This window comes from Rana temporaria, chromosome 2 (assembly GCF_905171775.1).
Source record: "Rana temporaria chromosome 2, aRanTem1.1, whole genome shotgun sequence".
NCBI lineage: Eukaryota > Metazoa > Chordata > Amphibia > Anura > Ranidae > Rana > Rana temporaria.
The window spans coordinates 167,397,360-167,411,521 of NC_053490.1; the positions used below are offsets into that span (position 1 = coordinate 167,397,360).

A 14,162-nucleotide genomic window follows, 5' to 3' on the forward strand; every position below is an offset into this window, starting at 1 on the left:
TGAAAGGGGCCTAAGAGAGCCAAACTACGCCCGCTATCTTAGCCTAGCTGCCTCATTCAGAGAAACCACACTACAGCTTCTATAAATGGAACATGATCTATTAATAGAGAATGGATCAATGATTGATAGCGCCACCCCTCCAATCATAGATTGTGTTCCATTTGTGGAAGTTGTAGTACGGCTTCAATGAATGGGGCAGCTGGGTGGAAGGGGCAAGCATAGTTAGACTTTATTGGTGAGAGCCTGTGAAGTATCCTTTGTATTAACCTCCTGCTGCACCTGAAGATTGTGGGGTGGGTGCGTGAATGGAGTAGGATTTCTACAAAGAAGAGGAATCCACACAAGAGACCCATCCTGCTTGACTGAGGGTCTCTTGTGCTGATGTTTTTGATTTTGGCTGCACTTGTAATCAGCACAACTTTACACAGGTTTAAATTTGCAAATTATTTGTAGCTACTGAATTTGTGGTCTAGAAAGGTCATTCAATCTCGCACAGTCTTGGTGTTTATTGGGACCATAAGTATTAGTTGCAGACTTTAAAAAATTTGAAAAATTTCCCATGACAGAATACAACGTCAGAAGTGATGTAAAGTGTTCAATAGTTTTTGGATGTATTCTTTCGCTTCTGAGCATGTGTAGTCTTGATCTTCTGATTTTTTTTTTCTTTACAAAAACCATACTAATGATACGAAAATCGGACGTTAAGTTCACATGCGCAATTTTTTTTATAATTTGCACATCCAGCTTTTGTCTGACGAAAAAGTGAAATCGGTTGTCGAAAGCACCGCACTAACGTTCCGAAAATAGTCAGAAAGCTTGTCATACAAATTTTTCCGTCTTCCATTTTCGTATGGTGTGTACAGGCATTTAGACCCCATACACGCTATTAGAATTTCTGCAGATTTTTGTCTTAAAGCGGTGGTTCACCCTAATTTGACACTTTCTGTCAATGCAACTGCTAGGCATTGACAGTAAACAAACCATTTTTTATTTATTTTTTTAATCGCTCCTTACCCCCTCTTCAGCAGCCGTTCCTGGGCTGTCAATCAGAATCTCCCGCGGGGAATGGGCGTGTAAGTCCATTCTCCCCCGTCCTGTCAATCTATCTCCTGACACTCCCCAGGAGACGCGCTCTGCTCTAATCGCGCGACAACGGGGCGTGAGCTTGTTACGCCGCCGTTGTTATGGCAACCGTGTAGTGTTGACGGCGACGCTCGCCGTCAACACTACACATGAGTGGGATCGAGCGGTGAATGCTGGGAGGCCAGCATTCACCATATCCCGGAAGAAGACCCTGTCGGCTTCAAAGTGCCCACAGGTAAGATGGAAACGTCCATCGCATCAGAATATAAAATATCCTTTCCACGATTACACCGATTATGCGGGCTAAAGGAGTGGGACACCCGGGCAGTGCATTAGTACAGGTAAGCCCTCACGATTCATGCAAAAAAAAAAAAGGATATCCCGCGGAACCCCCGCTTTAAGATTTACCAAAACCATGTAGTGCAAGGACTTGCCTGATTGCATACAAATGTAAGGTTTGACCTCATATTTTATGGTTTTGGTAAATCTGAAGACAAACATCTGCAGAAAATCTAATGGTGTGTACGGGGTCTTTGACCTCATCCATACAGACGCAGAGGGCTGTATACTGTCAATAAGAAACTGATTTCTGCTCCCTGGAGTCACTGGCGGTTGCTTAGAGCTGTGGCCAGAAGCCTGTACAAATCTGTGACAGGCTGACAGATGCCACGGCTGTACACACACCTGAGCAGTTGCATGTGTACAGGGAAGGATGAGTGACCCTTGATGTAGACAGTTTGGTGTTGATTTACTAAAACTGTAGAGTGCTAAATCTGATGCAGCTCTGCATGGAAACCAATCGGCTTCCAATTTTTTTTATCAGTGCTTAATTGAACAAGCTGAAGTTAGAAGCTGGCTGGCTACCATGCAAAGCTGCACCTGATTTTGCATTCTCCTGTTTTAGTAAATCAACCCCTTTGCGTCCTGGGCCACTTATGTGTGTCCCTGTACAGATTTAACCATTCAAGTGTGTACCACCATGGCAGAGGCCTCATTGTGCATCAGTACAAGGGTCTTTGTTGCTCAACAAAGAGAAACCCCAGGGCATTTTTTTTGTGCTGTTAACAAGTATTTAAATAAGATTTCCCCACAAGTGAACAGACTAACCAATTTAAAATCTGTTAACTATACTTAACAAACAGTTAACGCTCTTTAAAACAGAGCCTGATTTTTCTCTGTTGGTCCAGCCATTGTGAAGAAATCCATCTGCAAAGTTCACAATGGAGGCACTGAAATCACAGCTCTTCTCTCCTTTTTTTGTGGTTGCAGGAACCTGTAAGCCTGCCTGTCTTCTCATATAAACAAACAGCAGGTGTTTGCAAAGTGGAAGTAATGTCTGCATCCTGGTGGGTGAGACTTTCCCATACTGTGGCAGTATTATGGGCATACTGGCCTATTATGGCTTCCCCCTCCAGCAATGTGACCTTCATGATCTCATCAAATCATTACCTTTGCTAACATCTTTATCTAAAAATTGCAACAAAGGGAATTTGGGACTTTAAATGAAACAGTGGGCTAAATGGGGACAAAGTAATGAAACAAGCCATAGATGAAATGTTCATGTATTGAGAAAATAGAATATTTAGTAAAAACAAATAACTTGTACAAAAGTACGGAACATACATTTCATACATAATACAATAATTGATATAAAAATACATTAAATAAATAACAGTCCGTGACAACATATATAGCCACATAGAGGTTGGGCATAACCACGCAATAGGTGAAGTATAAAATGTAAATAGATCATAGAAGTACTGGTTGATCAGAATGGGTCCCATAAACGCATATAGCTACATCTTTGTAAGCCCGACGCGGCGTTTCGTGTATATGAAAAACACTCATCAGGGGCGGATGTAGTGGGATATCTGGAATACAGATTTGATTAGTGATCAAGGTATTAAAATTGGATCCACCAAAAAAGAGGTAGTAAGTCAATTCTGGTTACTTACATAGTATGTCAAAGAGGTAATGTAAATACAGTTAAGACCAAACATATGCCTGTCCCGGGACAGAGGTGGCAGACCAGCAGGCAAACAGCAGAGCGCATAAAGCATCCCTCCCAGACAGCACAGCGACCATGGGTAAAGTAAAATTATAGTGTATCCTCATAGTACAGGTAGGTATCTGTAATGAATGAATGAATAGGTCCATCAAACAGTGACCCACATAGTAAGGGGATAAGGGCAAAACAAATACATTAAAATTAACAAAGGATACCTGGAATGCGAGTAGGATGGCCACAGCTAGTGACAGCTGTAAGGCCTGCATAGAAAATGGCCACTGGCTGAAGAGCTGGGAAGGTGCTTAACATCTTTATCTAGTCATCTTTTACATGTAGCACCTTCAGGGATCTGGATTTGAAGGTTTTGGGATAATGCAGGGATCGACAAATCCCGGTCGCCATGGCGACTAGAAATAGGGTCCTGGCGACTTGGCTTGGTGGTGAGCCGTTGGTATTACAAGTTATTACCACCAGATGTGTAAGCTGGCGCCATCTGGTGGTGGCCGTTGGTATTACAAGTTAAACAGCAATTCTAATGTAATTTTTCACTGCCTCTAATTAGAACCCCCTCTAATTAGAACCCCAAAACATTATATATATTTTTTATCCTAACACCCTAGAGAATAAAATGGCGATCGTTGCAATACTTTCTGTCACGCCGTATTTGCGCAGCGGTCTTGCAAGCGCACTTTTTTGGGAAAAAATTACACTTTTTTTAATTAAAAAATAAGACAACAGTAAAGTTATCCCCATTTTTTTTAATATTATGAAAGTTAATGTTACGCCGAGTAAATTCATACCCAACATGTCACGCTTCAAAATTGCGTCCGCTCGTGGAATGCCGACAAACTTTTACCCTTTAAAATCCCTTTTTACCCTAATCTCACGTATGTGTTTGCAAATTTGTCAAACCCTGGGATAATGTAACCCCCGTGCAAAGATATTGGTTTACTCCGGCACACGGGGCATGACTTTTTAAAGTGGAAAAATAAAAAAATACAAAAACCATTGTTTTTCAATCTTGCAATGCTTGGAGGGAACATCCAACAGTTTTCATGTCCTAGCAAGAAGTCAGGATGTGGGGGAACCTAAATGGCCTACATGTAAAACAAAAATGTTATGATCCATTTAACAAAGCAACAGTAATAATATCTATTGGGGTCCACTGTTTAGGCTGTTTTCTGAAAAATGTGAACTTATCCTTTCAGCTAAACCCTTAAAATGGTTCTTTAGTTTTTGTTGTTTATTGTTGTTGTTGATATTTAGCCCAAGCTAGTTTTTGAGTGTGGAAAGGTTTCTTCGATTTAGGGCTTTAATGCTATATGGCCACGTTGCAGAAATTCCCTCTCAATTTCTTTCTTTCCCAGAAGCTGAACAGGAAGACCCTTTTCACACTGAGGAGTTTTTCAGACGTTTTAGCACTAAAAATAGCGCCTAAATACCGCCTGAAATACTCCTGCCCTGCAGTCTCAGTGTGAAAGCCTGAGTGTTTTCACACTGAGGCGATGCGCTGGCGGGACCGCTCCAAAAGTCCTGATAGCAGCATCTTTCGAGCGGTGAGTGTACCACTCCTCCACCGCTCCTTCTGATTGAAAACAATAGGACACCGCGGCTATACCTCTGGCAATGCCTCTCTGCAGAGGCGCATTGCCGGTGGTATTAACCCTTTTTCGGCCGCTAGCAGGGGTTAAAACCGCACTGCTAGCGGCCGAATACCGCAGAAATGCCTAAGTGTGAAGAAATTCCCCTAAAGAAACCACATGTTTTAGTCAAGTAAATATCAAATATATTATATGATTTTTTTTTTCTTCAGTAAGCAGGTGGATTGCTAGGCTCATATTTACCAGACTAATCCGAATTGCTTTGCTGATTACAATCCAGCTGTGTACGCGTACAGATCTCAATAGTTCAAGGTCCAATTACACACGCACACACAGATAAGTTGGAGAAATTTATTTTGCCTTCCTTGTCCGCTTTTTCTCTGTTTTGTGCAGTTTCATACAGATTTTCAATAATAGAGAGGGTATTGTTGTACTCTCTTTATATAAACTGCAGAAAAAAAGGCCTCATGTACACTCCAGGTAAACTGACGTTTAGGAACAGTTGGGCATTTTTTTCAACTGCCCCTGAACTCTCCTCTATGTTATATTATCAGTACATGTACACAGGGTCGTTTATAGTTGTTTCTAAGCAGTTGAGTTTAGAGGCTTTTTTTGGAAAGCAAAAAAACAAGTTCAGACACTGAGTTTAGAGGCATTTTTGTTTCATTCAAATTTATGTTTATTTTCAATAAAAGTACATACATTTGTACTAAAACAGCAGTATACAATTTAGTTATACACAGTAAATAATAAATCCGATGTATTGTTTTATATAGAAGATGTTCTTGTCATAGAAACTGACTATCATATACAGCCATATCATATGTTAACACCATACGGTGAGAGTATAACAGATTGTAATAGATAATAGAAAAGCTAGGTATAACCAATAATTTATAATTAAATAAATAAAAGGATATTTCCATATATTATATAATTCCTTAAACTTATTGTCGTCACACAATAAAAAAAAAAAAAAAAAACCCCATGTGTGTACTGGAATTAATTTCATAGAACGAACAAAGGGCAGGACTTCTGTATAACCAAGACCTCTCTGACACCCCCACTGGGAACAGTCTGTGTCCAAGAGGATAAGCTAACCCTTAAATCCCCCTTTCCTCCCTCCAATAACTATCACCAATACCCACCAGTAACTGTAGAAATATATTTTCAATACCCTTAATATACCTAACATCCCCTAAAACTTGGTGGAATCTTTAGATAACTCAAACATATACTAATACAAATGTTTATATATATCTTTTTTTTTTTTTTTTTTTTTCTAAACATATCACTCTGAGAGTGAGAAATAACAAGGATGTTATCCTCGTGTAAAAAACAAAATTATCAAATCAAATAACAATCAATGAAAAGAGAAAAAGAGAAGAAAAATAAAAATAAAAAAAGAGTCAGGGGAAAGTAAAAGGAAAAAGAGATGGCAGCCTGCCTGCCAATGAACAACATCGTCTTATGGATATAAATATCACCACAGCCTTTATGGGATATAAGATATTCCTATAAATTTCATCCATGGTTCCCATATTTCATGGAAAAGAGTAGACATATCCAACATGGAACAGACCCTCTTTTCTTGTTCCATAATCCATGTAACCTTTTGTTTCATATACCTGATGGAGACAGTAGATTTTTTCCACGCAGCTGCAATTGTGATCCTGGCACCTGTCAGAATGTATAGGATGAGTTTTCTAGTAACCTTGGAGGTTTGGGGTAACATCCCGTGAAGTAAAGCGATAGTGGGAGATTGATGCAAATTACATCCTGTGACACGTCTTATTATGTTGAACACCTTATTCCAGTATCCACGTATTTTGGGACATTCCCACCATATATGTATCATAGACCCCAATCCCTGACAACCTCTGAAGCAAAGGGGCGAAGTTGACGGATACATGGAAGCCAGTTTAACGGGAACCAGATACCACCTAGTGTAAATTTTAACATTAGCCTCTACAAGGGATATATTCACATATCCTTTAATGGATCTAGAATAATTACTGCACCAATCAGATAAATCCCAGTTGATATTAAGTTCCCTTTCCCAGGCCAGCATATGAGGTAATTTGGTGTAGTTATTAGCAAGCGATTGATATATGATTGAAATATTCCCCTTCCTGATTAAACCCTGATCACAGTTACTTTCATAAGGTGTTAATAGTCCAGATATCGAGCCACTATCCCATAGACTTTGTGCATAGTCATGTATTTGAGAAAATCTTAATTTTTCTGAGACAGGAAGACCTAGCTTGTCAATGAAGTGTTGTTCAGGAAGTGGACCCGAGCGCGAAAAAAAACGGCCTATACGATACAACCCTTTGTCATGCCACCATTTGAACGAGTCTACTTCAATTTTAGAAATAAAGAGTGGGTCTAGAAAAATACTCGATAAAGGTCTGCCTTTAGAAATTAGAGAAGAGTTTTTTTTTAGTGAATCCCATAAAACAAAAGTTTGAGAAAGAGTCGGAGATAAAATAGATGGTCTATTCTTGGTAGGACTCCACATTAACTCCTCTATCGTTAGATTCGGGGTCGCCTGCTCTTCTATATCTAACCAGTCAGGGCGTTCATGTTTAAGAAAAGTTTCCGATAACTGTGCCAATCTTGCTGATTGATAGTACCATAATAAGTTGGGTACCCCCAGACCCCCCTGTTCAGGTAAGTTATAGAGAGTGCGAGATGAAAGACGTGGACCCTTATTGTTCCAAATAAACTTGATGATCTTTCCTTGAAAGGATTTTAGATGACTTTTAATTATCGGTATAGGTAATGATCTAAAAAGATACAAAAGCCTAGGGAGAAGAGTCATCTTAACCGAATTAATTCTACCTATCCAACCTATATTCTGAGTCCCCCAATCTCTCAAATCTTTCTCAAGTTTTCTATACATAGGTGGATAATTGGCCAAATACAAGTTTTGGATGTTGGGGGTCAAATATATACCTAGGTATTTGATATAAGAGGTGTCCCATTTGAATCCATAATTTTCCTTCAGTAGAGAAACCGTGGATTCAGAGAGAGAAACATTGAGGGCCCTAGACTTGGCCATATTTACAGTTAGACCTGAAACCAAAGAAAATTTGTCCAAAAGAGAATATAATTCCGGAAGGGATGTAACTGGTGTGGTCAAAAACAATAAAAGGTCATCTGCAAACAATGCACATTTATGCTCCATTTTGGCACATCTAACTCCCCTGATGTTTGTGTTTTCATGAATGGCTATAGCCAAAGATTCCATAACTATTGCAAACACCAGGGGAGACAGAGGACAACCCTGCCTAGTACCCCTATGAATCTCAATAGGTTCCGAAAAAATACCCTGAAAGCGTATATTAGCTTTAGGGTGAGAGTAAAGTGCAGATAAGACTCCAAGAAATTTCGTGCCAAACCCCCAACGTTTCATCACTTCTAACATGAATGGCCATGATACTGAGTCAAATGCTTTCTGTAGATCAATAGAAAGAAGCATTCCCCTTTGATTAGAATCACCAGTCCAACCCGAGTTCAAAATAGAGATCAGATCCACAGCCCTCCTAACCTGATCAGGACCTTGCCTTCCAGCTATGAAGCCTACTTGATCTTTACTAACATATTGGCCAATGAAAGAGGACATTCTATTGGCCATTACCTTAGTGAGTATCTTAAGATCGTTGTTTATGAGGGATATAGGTCTATAGTTTTCCACCAGGCTATGGTCTTTTTCTGGCTTTGGGATAACCGAAATATAAGCTAAATTAAGTTGCCTGCCTATGGGAACTCCATCGGTCATGTGATTGAAAAATTTAACCATATAGGGTGTTAAAATGCTCGAATATGTTTTATAATAAGCACTTGAAAACCCATCAGGTCCCGGGGCTTTATCTAATTTCAGGTTTTTAATTACTAACAACACTTCTTCAGCTGATATGGGAGATTCCATTATTTCTCTATGTATTTCAGTCAATTGAGGTAGGTTCAAATTGTCTAGAAAATCATCCATTCCCTCTGAAGAAGAATCATCAGTGGATGCATAAAGCTTAGAAAAAAAATCATGAAAGGCCCCCATTATCTTCCTAGGATTCAGGGTAAGAGAACCGTCAGTCATCCTCATTTTAGGGAGAGATCGTGATTGAAATCTGGGAGAGAGTTTATGAGCTAGCATCGGGCCTATTTTATCTTTAAATTTATAGAAATTAGCTCCAGTCCATTTCATATCTTCCCCAGCTTTAGTGGTAAGTATCAAATTTAGGGCTGATCTAGCTGCATCAAGTGCCTGAGTAGGAAAGTTAAGAGGATCAGATTTATGTTTTTTACGGAGCTCTATATAGTTGTTTTCCAGCTTCCTTATGTCTATGTTTCTTTGTTTCTTAAGGCCAGCGGCTACTTGTATGATTTTGCCTCTGATAGAAGCCTTGTGGGCAGCCCACAGAGTTTCAGGGGACACATCTCCTGTATCATTATGCTTAAAATATTCTAGAAGAGATTGCTCAATATCCTTCAGTAGGACAGGGTCCTTCAAAATCGACTTATTTAGTGTCCAATGAGACACTTTAGGAGAAGTGTCCTCTCTCCTCAGTGACAATAGAACCATCGAGTGATCTGACCAAGAAACATCAACTATGTGAGACTTAATGGCAGCTGGAACGTGATGGTTAGAGATTAATATATGATCTATTCGTGAATAAGAATGGTGAGGGCTAGAATAGTGGGTATAGTCCTTAATTTTGGGGTTCAACTCCCTCCAGATGTCAGTTAATCTAGACTGATGTAGAATGCGTGCTACTTGTAAACTAAGTTTAGTCGGTCTGACGATTTCATTGGCAGAAGGTTTGGATTTATCCAATCCCGTGTCAAAAGCTAGATTAGAGTCTCCACCCATAAGAATGATCCCCTCCATAAATGGTCGAAGGGTGTCAAGCATCTGAGAGAAAAACTTTTTCTGACCTCTGTTAGGAGCATAATAAGAGATAAATGTGTATAGTCTGCCATCAAGGGTACCTTTTATCAATAGAAACCTACCTTCCGGATCTCCAAATTCTTTAGTCAGGTTAAAGTTACAATACCTAGAAAACAAAATGGCCACACCCTTAGTTTTGTTTTCTGCTTTAGCTAGGTAAAACAATGGAAAGTGAGCATGCATAAAGGAAGGGTTGTATCGTCTAGGAAAGTGGGTTTCTTGAAGGAAAACCACATCTACACGGAGAGATTTGTATACTTGAAAGGCTTTGCGCCTCTTAACAGGAGAATTCAACCCCTGAGTGTTGTGAGTAACAACACTAAGGGGTTTAGATACATCATTCGATCCAGCCATAAATCTTGTCGACATCTATGAACATGCAGGACCGTACATATATCCTCAATAGTCTCGTAAATACGAACAATGGCAGGCAGGCTGAAGAAACGAAGAGAGTAAGAAGAAGAAAGAAAAAGAAATGAAAAGGAGAGATAATAAGAAAAAAATAAAAAAACATATAGCACAATAAACTATTAGATCGTGCAAGGTCAATTCGTGACCCAGAATGGGGGAAGAGATTGATTCTCCTTCCCTCATTCAAACAAGAAATTTTTGTATAGTCCCAGAAAGGGACTATATTCTTACCCATTGGGTCGACAAAGTGTCGACACAAGAGATAAGTTGAGGTTTAATACCTCACCGTCTTCAGTTGCCGACAAATAAAACATAACACCTTAAAACTAATTTTAGAATAAAGGCATTTGTATCATAGGATGACCAAAAAAGAGGAGAAAAATCTAATAAAAATGGCATTAAACTAGATATGTAATCCCAGAGTCTTCCCCTTCTCTTTTTTACAAAGAGTTTAGAGGCATTTTAAGCGCCAAACGCTTCTAAACGCGGCAATATTAATATCTGTTCATTTAAATAGTTCAGGAGAGGTTGTAAAAACGTCCCGTGTACATTAAGTCTAAAGGGTTTGTTACTCCAACATTTCATATCCTGGATATGTGCCTGCTGTATGAATATACAGTATCTTGTTTTATTCGTATTGCTTCCTTTGTGTGAAATTCCTGGTGTTCCTTGCCAGTCCTTCTGCTTTCCTATTAAACACTGACCCCACTAAGCAGAAGAACACACTGTGGTCAGTTCTCTAGCTATGCTGGGAACTTAGCCTGCTCTCCTCCATTGATTACACTTTCCTGACAACCCCCCCAACCCTTTCACGGGGAAGATCAGTGTGCTGTTGCTTCTCCTCCCCCCCAGCTCTTACACCGCTGAGAACAGAGAGAATCTGATCACTTATAAAAAAGGGAAAAGAGGTATTTATAATCTGTGGTGGTGTTTTTTTATATATATACATACACACACAAATGTTATGCCTTTTTAATTTATTTTTTAAACTGAATGGGTTGTTTTACAAGGTGGTCGTTTACAATCACTTTAAGTAAAGTTTAAAAAACGATATATGACAAATATTATTATAATACATTTTACCATGATGCACTTTCCCTTAAAAATGATGTAGCACTACCCCCGGAGGAGCTGCTGATTTGTTTTGGGTGGCACATTTACCTTGTGGCTCTCCGAATTCCTAGGGGTGTATGGTGCATATAGCAGAAGTAAAGGAATGTCCGCAACAGGTGTCTTTTGCTGTGCTCTTTATTACCCAGCCGGGTAAAAACAATAAACTTGTGGTGAAGAAGGTAGAGTTGAAGGAAGAAGAAGAATAGCAAATTCAGGCGTAGCAATAGGGAAACAGTCCTGCTCCCACGTGTAACACTTCTTTGCGCCACTCCTGCCTGAGTGGGAATAGCGTACCTGGACAGGCCTCTCTCACTGACCTGGCAGCCAGAGTATCGCTCGAACCTTTGAGAAGAAGTCTCTGCCACAGACCTTCCTAGGATGAATTCAGTAAGAAACCTCTGCCACAGGCCCTTCTGATTGTGGTTACGGAGATGTACCTCCTTAGTGGAATTACGCCTGGATCTCCTTCTAATTCCTTTCAGGTACCGACTGACAGGTGACCAGCCTCCCAGTGTCCTGATACCTCGATCCCCGGTGGATTGTGAAGACCCTATTGGATTGCCAGCCTCCTCATTGGCTCTCCTCAGATGGACTCCCCACCAAACAGCTATACCGCTTGGGATCTTCAGGATTGGGAACCCAATCGACCACTGGGCTCCCTGCCATGACTTAAATGACCATATGGTCTCGGAACCATGAACTTTGCGTGGCACGCACGCCCCGGCCAGGTAGGCCATAGCTTTGGGGCGCCGTGGTGCAGACACCCTAAAGGTGGGTGCCACACTTGAAGAAGAAGACCCAGAACCAATGGAGTCTGCCCCATAAATGCCCTCCACCAGCATGCACAGCGAAGCTCAACCCTCTTGATTGGCTGCTGGGGAAGAGCACCCAAACCTTGACTCCACTGCTGCCACCTACTGTCCTGGGGTGGGAAGGATACCCCAGCACAACAGAATGAGCCCACAGCACAGGCAAGCTGAGGCAGAGACCCATTTAGAACATTTTAACCAGATCAGAGTTTAACTAACACTCTGATCTCTTCCTAAATTTAAATAGGACCAGTACTTTGAAGTAACCAGGCGCTACAATTATATAATGAGTTGCTTAAAGTGTAAGTTCACCTTCTTGCAAATAATACACCTTTCCCCACCCCAATATACCCAACCCCCCCCCCCCCCCCAGCTTTTTCCAATGGTCCCTGCTGCACTTACTTCCATGGATGATTTTACTACCCATGCAATTGGTGCAGGGTCTGGGATAAATGGGAACAATTCCTATTGGTCACATGCTGGCACAAAACCGCTTTGACCAATCGGAATCACTGTCTTGTCCCAACGTTCCTAAGGAAAGAAGGGAAAGAAGACCACAGCTTTCTAATCCCTGGCATTGGCTGTGTGGGCAGTGAAAGCTAATGATCCACGCAGGTAAGTACATCAGGGACTGGCAAGTTGGGGAGGGGGGTTACACTGTTCACGTTTTCATTTATTGTGAAAACGTGAACTCGTGCTTTAGTGTTGCCTAACTCCTGTATTACAGAATGCTGCTTGTTCTTAATTGGGGATGGAAAGCACAATTTTTGTTTTACATATGCACATAACTGTTCTATCAATATTAATAACAGGATCTCCAGCTCTGTCCTAGGGTTCACTGTAACGCGTTTAGCTATATTCTGCACCTCTGCATTTGCTAGGAAACATGTGATTCCAGGACACAGTCATTGTCTTACCACAGGGAATGCTTTGGTTGAGAAAATATTTGGGAAATAAATTAGATGCCAACAATAAGAAATACTTCCTTGTGTGGTTAGTGCTGCTTTAAAACGCAGGCCACACTCCCAGATAAACTGAATGCTATGTGACTAATAACTGCCAATGTTTAAAGTCTTAAGAAATATCAATCGGATCAATCTAACAGCCTAACGAAACCTGTTATTAACCTTGTGCCACAACATTGTACTAATGCTGTACTTTACGTCTATTGATCTTGTCATGTCATTCTTCACTATTTACAATGACTCACATTTAAAACCATTGCCTTTAGTGTTCTTTTTCCAAAATTAGTTCCATTTGTCATCATGGGCTGACTTACTACTTGATATGGTACAGTAGCATTTGACTAGCTGTCTGTTTATTTGACTTTTATGCATTTATTTAGCCTGTTCTAAAGTCTCAGTCAAAGGGATATATACACATGAACGTCTGTAATAAAAAGTTCATCTGTCTTCATAAAGTGTCACGTAATATGTCACAAACTTAAGTGACCTTGCTGTTTTCTCTAGATATGACTAATACATTCTAGCGCCATAGAAAATGTTTAGACCCTATGAGAACATAGCTTTCAAAGTCAAGTCAGTGTGTAAGGTTTGCAGTCATTTTGTTTTCTGTAAATATTGAAAGGTCAGTCCACCTAAAATTTATCTTTTTATTTATAAATGGGTAGAAGGTGGTTAGATTATCTACTGACTTTGACTGCACGATCTCTTTTAACCACTTCAATACCACACACTTTGGCCCCCTTCCTGCCCAAGCCTTTTTTTAGCACTGTCACACTTTGAATGACAATTGCACGGTCATTCAACACTGTACCCAAATGAAATTGTAATCATTTTTTCCCAACAAATAGAGCTTTCCTTTGGTGGTATTTGATCACCTCTGCGGTTTTTATCTTTTGCGCTATAAACAAAAGAAGAGCGACAATTTTGAAAAAAAAAACAATCTTTTTTTACTTTTTGCTATAATGAATATCCCCCAAAAATACCTCAGTTTTGGCCGATGTGTATTCTTCTACATATTTTTTGTAAAAAAAAAATCGTAAAAAGAATATATTGGTGTGCGGAAAAGTTATAGCGGCTACAAAATAGGGGATAGATTTATAGCATTTTTTTTTTTTACTAGTAATGGCGGTGATTAGTGATTTTTATCGTGACTGCGACATTGAGGCAGACGCATTGGACACTTTAGACACTATTTTGGGAACATTCACAGTTATACAGCGA

The 14,162-nt window shown here is 40.1% G+C and overlaps 1 protein-coding gene across 1 annotated transcript in view; it reads left to right on the forward strand.

Moving 5' to 3' along the window:
* PIBF1 (progesterone immunomodulatory binding factor 1) overlaps positions 1-14,162 on the forward strand; it is a 217,681-nt gene that overhangs the window by 42,521 nt on the left and 160,998 nt on the right. The window lies entirely within an intron of this gene.